This window comes from Mandrillus leucophaeus, unplaced genomic scaffold (assembly GCF_000951045.1).
Source record: "Mandrillus leucophaeus isolate KB7577 unplaced genomic scaffold, Mleu.le_1.0 Scaffold192, whole genome shotgun sequence".
Lineage (NCBI taxonomy): Eukaryota > Metazoa > Chordata > Mammalia > Primates > Cercopithecidae > Mandrillus > Mandrillus leucophaeus.
In genome coordinates, this window is record NW_012101943.1 from 3,753,843 (window position 1) to 3,761,169 (window position 7,327).

General features: G+C 39.7%; 1 protein-coding gene across 1 annotated transcript in view; it reads left to right on the forward strand.

The window, feature by feature from the left end:
• The first annotated feature begins 3,411 nt into the window (after window positions 1-3,411).
• The window catches only part of HSPA2 (heat shock 70kDa protein 2), a 7,358-nt gene continuing 3,442 nt past the window's right edge, over window positions 3,412-7,327 (forward strand). Inside the window, exon 1 of the mRNA XM_011978301.1 lies at window positions 3,412-3,489. The gene's annotated coding sequence lies outside the window, so the exon portion shown is untranslated. The remainder of the gene's footprint in view (window positions 3,490-7,327) is intronic.

Genomic DNA, 7,327 nt, shown 5'->3' on the forward strand with positions numbered 1-7,327 from the left:
TGGTTAACAGATTTTTAAAAATCTTTAATGGAGAAGTTAAATATTTGGTGAGATTTTAGCCTGGCTATAAATGCTTTGTTTTATACATATATATGCACATATACACATTACTTAACCATATGCATTTTATTTCCTTATTCTGAATATACTTGTAGTTTTACTTCTTTCTGTTTATGTACCCAATTCCTTATGATTTTTCTTTTTTACTTTCTTCTGCTGAACACTTACTTTTTAAAAATTTATTTATTTTTTATTATATTTTAAGTTCTAGGGTACATGTGCACAACGTGCAGGTTTGTTATGTATGTATACATGTGCCATGTTGGTGTGCTGCACCCATTAACTCGTCATTTACATTAGGTACATCTCCTAATGCTATCCCTCCCCACTCCCCCCACCAATTCCTTATAATTATTTTGTTTCTTCTGCAATATCAAGATGTTATATATTTTGAGAAATGCTTATTTTTTATGACTATTTATTCCAATGTTTTAACAAGAAGCACAGAGATTTGCAGTATTCTTAATAGTATGTACAGAAGTTACATAATTTAAAAAACCCTCACTATAAAGTAGGATAACTTGAATATTCATTCTAATAATTATACTAAGTGAAAATCTAAGAGTTAATTGCAATGTGATAGTGGGTAGAAAGAAGAGAAAAACCCACTGAAGTGTTCAAATACATGTGAATTCAACTGCTTTAAGAGAAATAAAACAAATAAGCCTAGGGAAGTGTTAGAGTCTAAAAAACCCTAGAGTTAATCTCTTTTCGGAACATGAGGAGGTATACAGAACTGCAGACTTCTAAACATAAGTAGGAAAAAGAAAAATAAAAGAATGTTACCAATAATTAAAGGTGCCAGATCAAAGGAGTAATAAATCAACAAATAATTTTTGATTGACTGGTGGAATTAGATTTACTAAATAAAAATGGCTTAAATTTTGACTGTACTAACTATAAATGTAATGAATTATAATAATTATAAATGGTATAAATGCATTCTACAATGTGATTATTTTCTGTATATTAGTATACAGTATAAAATGGAATTATTGGGTCAAAGTACTTTTGTTACATTTTTTAATCCATTGTTTTTACCTAATAAAATTTCCTCCTCTATATTCCAAAGTTAAATTGTCTGTATATTACTTTTATTTATATTGTATTTTTTTCAATCTGGCCATTGAAAAAAATTACTAGTTTTGAAAATTATTAACTCCTTCCATCCTCTAGTACCACAATAATAAGTATCTGATATAGCTAAGATGATGTTCTCAGGTAGCTTAAGATGTGCACAAAGAGAATTAACTAAAATTCTTATTGCCAGATCCTGATTTCTTTCAATATAGAAGAATGATCTGTTACTCAGCCTGGAAAGTAGTGGCAAGATTATAGCTCGCTGTAACCTCAGACTCCTGGGTTCAAGGGATCCTCCCACTTTAGCCATCCTAGTAGCTAGGACTATAGATTCCCACCACGATGACTGCTAATTTTTAAAATTTTTTGTCGAGATGGGGTCTCCCTGTGTTGCCCAAGTTGGTCTTGAACTCCTGGGTTCAAGTCATCCTCCTGCCTTGGTCTCCCAAGTGCTGGGATTACAGGTATGAGCCACTGCATCTGGCCTGGGTTTCCTTCTTAATACACAAAGAAATAATTATTTATAAATATCCACTGATAAAGTGTTCAGCTCTTTCGGAGGCTTAATTCATTTTTCAAATAACAAACACAATTTACTGTTCAGAGAAATAACTTATTTGCCAGTATAATTCATTTTTTTTTCAGTTTAAGAATTAAATAAGTATTAACAATAATTGCATATTGAATCTGATTCTCCAAGTATAGGACAGCCTCACTTCTTCCAGATTATTTCAGTCTCTTCCACAAGGGTCTATAAGGTTAGCACTAAAAGCTGAAGTAGGTACAATTTGTCTGCTATTGTCATAGATTAACTTCTCTTCTGGAAAAAGCCTTCCAGGTTCAGGTCTCTTACCCTTCCATACCAGGCATAGAAGTGTCTTACCCCAGCCTACTGTGTATCTACAGCTTAACTGTAACTCCAAGACTGAATTTTTTAAGACTTTAAAGAAACAAATGGCAAGTTTTTTCCTGTAGTGATAGGTGAAGAAATATTTTGGGACACAGCACTTTGTAAGAATTATAAAATGGCAGTATTTATAGAGATCTTTAATATAATCATTAGTTGAACTTCAGTTTGCTCAAGGGCCCTCAAATGAGAGGCTGTTATTCCATCTTTTCTTCAGGCCAACATTATCTCCTCAAGAAAATCTACAACCCTTGTGAAGGTTGTGCCTGTGTAGAGATTGAGAGGATTTTAGGAAAATTCACAAGTTTGGCGTTTTTTTCCCTAGTAATTCTGCAAAAATTTATTATTGCTCAGTCTCCTTAGGGCAGGTCTAATACCCAGGCACATAGTTTTAGGCCGTATCTTATTCACCTTTGTATCTCTAGTACAAATATTTTCAGATATAACTTTATTTCAACTTTTGGTCTCTGCAGTGTCATTTAGTACAGAAATATAAGAGGTAGGCAGAGTATCTTCCTACTATAAAGAAAAAAATGAAGTTATTATTTTCAGTTTTTTTGTTAAATAATGTGTCTCAGGTCACTTTTAATAAATACTAAGCTAGTGATTTACTACTGCTTTCCAGGCACTCTTCTGGGTGCTAGGAATTAATTACAGAGGATTTGACATATGTTAAAGCTCTTGTTTTTCCCACCATTTAATCTTGTGGTACCTTAGTCTTTGGATTTTAAAAATACTTTAAAACACCCTAGTATTTATGATCTGCCAAAGAGTGAGTTCACTTGTTGAAAATCAGTAATAATTTCTATGTAAGACTAATAAACTTTGTTTCAACTGTTGATATGGTTTGGCTGTGTCCCCACCCAAATCTCACCTTGAATTGTAGCTCCCATAATTCCCATGTGTTGTGGGAGGACCTGGTGAAAGATAATTGAATCATGGGGGTGGTTTCTCCCATATTATTCTTGTGGTAGTAAGAGGTGATGGTTTTTATAGGGGAAACCCCTTTCGCTTGGTTCTCATTCTCTCTTGCCTGCTACCATGTAACTGGTGGTAGTGAGTAAGATCTGATTTTTTCTTTTTTTTCAGCATCCAAAATCTTTTTAATAAGAGAGTAGGATCCAAGGTTAGTTTTTGTAGCCTCGGCTGGCCTGTCGGCCTCTGGTGCACTAGAACTTTCACCCCTTGGAGCAGACGTAGGGTTTGGTGTGGCTGTGTGGGGTTCCCGGGCCTTGCTGAAATACTGGTACACCTTTCAGCCCTTGCAAGCACTGGAAAGCAGGACGGTACCACAGCCCTTGGGGGTGTCCAGGGGCAAGATCTAATGGTTTTATAAGGGGAAACCCTTTTGCTTGGTTCTCATTCTCTCTTGCCTGCTGCCATGTAAGATGTGACTTTTGCCTTCTGCCATGATTGTGAGGCCTCCCCAGCCATATGGAACTGTGAGTCCACTAAACCTCTTTTTCCTTTATAAATTACCCAGTCTTGGGTGTCTTTATCAGCAGTGTGAAAATGGACTAATATAGCTGTTAATAGTGAAGTTCTCAAAATCAATTGTAAAAGTACAGTAAGGAAACTTAGAAAAATTACTGATAATTCTACCTTCTAGATAACTAATTTTGATGCATTTTAAATCTATATAAGATTATCCTATATATAAGAAGATACAAGTTTCATATATTTTGTTCACTTAATTATACCAAGAAAATTTTCCCATGTCTTTAAAAATCTTGCAGACCATGTTTATGGCTGCGTAAGAATTCATCATATGCATGCACTATAATTTAGGTAATCTCTTATTTTTGGATATTTAAACCCTTTCCTTTCTATTATCATGAACATAAATAATACTACCTGCATTTTCTATTATTTCCTTAGAATAAATCCCACGATGAGTAATGCTAAATAAAAGGCATGATCATATTTAATGTAAAGAAAAAATATTGGCCAGGTACGATGGCTCACTACTATAATCCAGCACTTTGGGAGGCTGAGGCTGGTGGATGGTTTGAGCTCAGGAGTTCGAGGCCAGCCTGACCAACATGGCAAAACCCCATCTCTACAAAAATACAAAAATCAGCTGGGCATGTTGGTGCATGCCTGTAGTCCCAACTACTCCAGAGGCTGAGGTAGGAGGATCGCTTGTGCAAGCTGTGAGCCTGCCACTGCATTCCAGCCTGGGTGACAGAGAAAGTCCCTGTCTCTTAAAACAAACAAACAAATTAAAAAAAAAAAACCCCAAATACAAATACAGTGTATTTTTTGGGAAAATCTTAGGATGCCACTTAAACTATGGAACATATGAAACATAAATTAGAGCAGAAAAAAGTCTACACGGCTAATGAAAATGCGGGTATAATTGCTACTGTGGTTTCAGAAAGCTGTGTTAAAGATGAATGTGGTGGTCAGATTGCAAGATGTGTTTGTAATAACTGGGCACAGAGGTAGCACAGTTACTGTGCAAAAGAAACTATTCCTCTGAAGCTCTAATTTTAGTGTTTCTATGTGAGAATCCTGGCCTGCTTGCTCTTTTGCAATCTTGGTTTGCTTGAAGTAAGTGTGTGAGGGCTGACTGAATGCAAGCGATCTAAAGAATTTGTGTTTCTCACATTCTTTTTTCAGTTGTAGCTGAGACTGTATCTCTAAGTCATATATCATCAGTTGTACAAAGAATATGCATTGCTTCTAGCCCACTAATTCCCTCTTTTCTAAAAAAGAAAAGAAAAGAGAAAAGAAAAACTCAGGCCTGTAATGCCAGCATGTTGGGAGGCCAAAATGGGCAGACAATTTAAAGTCAGGGGTTCAAGACTAGCCTGGCAAACATAGTGAAACCCTGTCTCTACCGAAAATACAAAAATTAGACAGGTGTGCTGGTGCACATAAGTAACCCAGCTATCTGGGAGGGTGAGGCATGAGAATCTCTTGGACCCAGGAGGCAGAGGTTGCAGTGAGCCACTGCACTCCAGCCTGGGAGACAGAACAAGACTCTGTCTCAAAAAACACACAAACAAATACCCCCCCACCCCGAAACTACACAAAAGACAAGAATTTCCAAGAATAAAATCAAGAGATCTGTACTCACAATTCATGACAGTTTCAATTAGAAAAGTCTGGGTTTTATCCTTGTTTTCCTAATATTTTCTTTTCTTTTTTTTTCTTTTTTTTCTGAGACAGTCTTGCTCTGTTGCCCAGGCTGGAGTGCAGTGGTGTGATCTCAGCTCACTGGAACCTCCACCTCCTGGGTTCAAGCAATTCTCTGCCTCAGCCTCCCAAGTAGCTGGGATTACAGGTGCCCACCACCACGCCTGGCTAATTTTTGTATTTTTAGTAGAGACAGGGTTTCACCATCTTGGCCAGGTTGGTCTTGAACTCCTGACCTCGTGATGCACCCACCTCGGCCTCCCAAAGTGCTGGGATTACAGGCATGAGCCACCGTGCCCGGCCTTCCTAGTATTTTCTTTAAAAGGTCTCTCCTTTTTCGAAATTTTTTCAAATTCATGGAAAAGAGGATAGGAATTATGGTTAAAACTAGTACTAACTGATGACACTAACCGATTAATAGCAAATTATGTTCTTAAAAACTGGAAATGATATACACCACTACATAAAATAATCTTAAATGTTCATTGACTGACTTTATAGAATTCTGTCAACGTTACTTTTTGGTCACAGATAACTTCTGGGTTGACAAAAGCTTTTCTTGAGCGCCATTTCATACAGCTTTTACATGGCTGCACATCACTAGCCTGCTTTAAAGGATGGTGCTCCCAGCCCAAAGCCTCAGGAAAAAGACCATGGCCCAGAAAGCTCTGAGATGTATCCTATCCACCCGAAGAGCCTATTGCTTGCCTGTATCCCGCCCTTCTAGTGACACTAATCTTCTGTACAGAAATCCTAGTTCCCCAGCAAACACTGCTCTCATCTTCGCCCATACGCAATCTATGTAAAGAATGACTTTCCTACTCTTTGCTGGCGAACTTCAGCTCCCGGCTCAGGCATGCCACCTCTTCCAGGTAGCCCTCAGCAACGCACTTTTCCCTCAGCCTGGTTGTGCTCCCTGTGTTCCCATGGTGCTTTGCTTTCAGCGCTTCTCCTAAATTATGTTTACCGCTTTATTAGACTCTCTACCTCTGAAAACCAGGCCATGTCATTTGGTTTTTACTGCCATGTAGTAGGTACCCGTTCAAGCTTGATGGAAGGACATCCCCAGCCTCCCCACACATATTATGTAAAGTGATCGCTGTCTTTGCATCCACCTGGAGACCATTTATTTTATTTTATTTTTTTGAGACGAAGTCTCGTTCTGTAGCCCAGGCTGGAGTGCAGTGGCGCGATCTCGACTCACCGCCTCCCAAGTATCTGGGACTACAGGGCGCGCGCCACCACGCCCAGCTAATTTTTGTATTTTTAGTAGAAACGGGGTTTCGCCATGTTGGCCAGGCTGGCCTCGGAACTCCTGACCTCGTGATCCACCCGCCGCGGCCTTTCAAAGCGCTGAAACTACAGGCATGAGCCTCCGCGCCCGTCCAGGAGCCTATTTATATGGGAGTCTGCTTCTACAGATTATCACCCGGTACCAGGGTATTTTCCAGATCTGTCCTCACATTCGTGTTAAACAGGAGGAAGTGAATCGCGCTCCTTTTCATCTATCTTCTCGGAGGGTTTATGCCTTCAATAGTAACCTCAGCACAGCCAAAGAAAATCATTCCATTCCATTGAGCGGAGTCAGAAACATGACTAGGTCACGATCACAACCGCGTGTGTGCCAGGGTGACCGAGACTGACTGACTTTATGGTGTTTCAACGTGTGGGTTTTGACTGATTATATTACAGGTTTTCCAGTCAAGAACTCAAAGCAGTGGATAAAGCACTTGCGACCTAAAATAAGCAATGGAATGAACAGGAAGGCGAAACCAGAGTTTAAAGCGGCAGGACAAACAGGAAAAAGAAAGAGTGAGGCAGGAAGCGTTTAAATGTAGGCTCCTCGGAGGACGAGTCGCCGCCACACCCGTCTGCCGTCCCTCCAGCCGCCCTCAGGCGGCGCGGGAAAACGGTCGGCCTCGCCCTGGGCTCAGGTTCTCTCCGCCCGCCAGGCAGTGGGGTTTTTTTTGTTTGTTTTGTTGTTGTTGTTTTTGAGACGGAGTCTTGCTCAGTCACCCAGGCTGGAGTGTAGTGGCGCGATCTCGACTCACTGCAACCTCCGCCTCCCGGGTTCAAGCGATTCTCCTGCCTCAGCCTCCCGAGTAGCTGAGACTACAGGCACGTGCCACCACGCCCAGC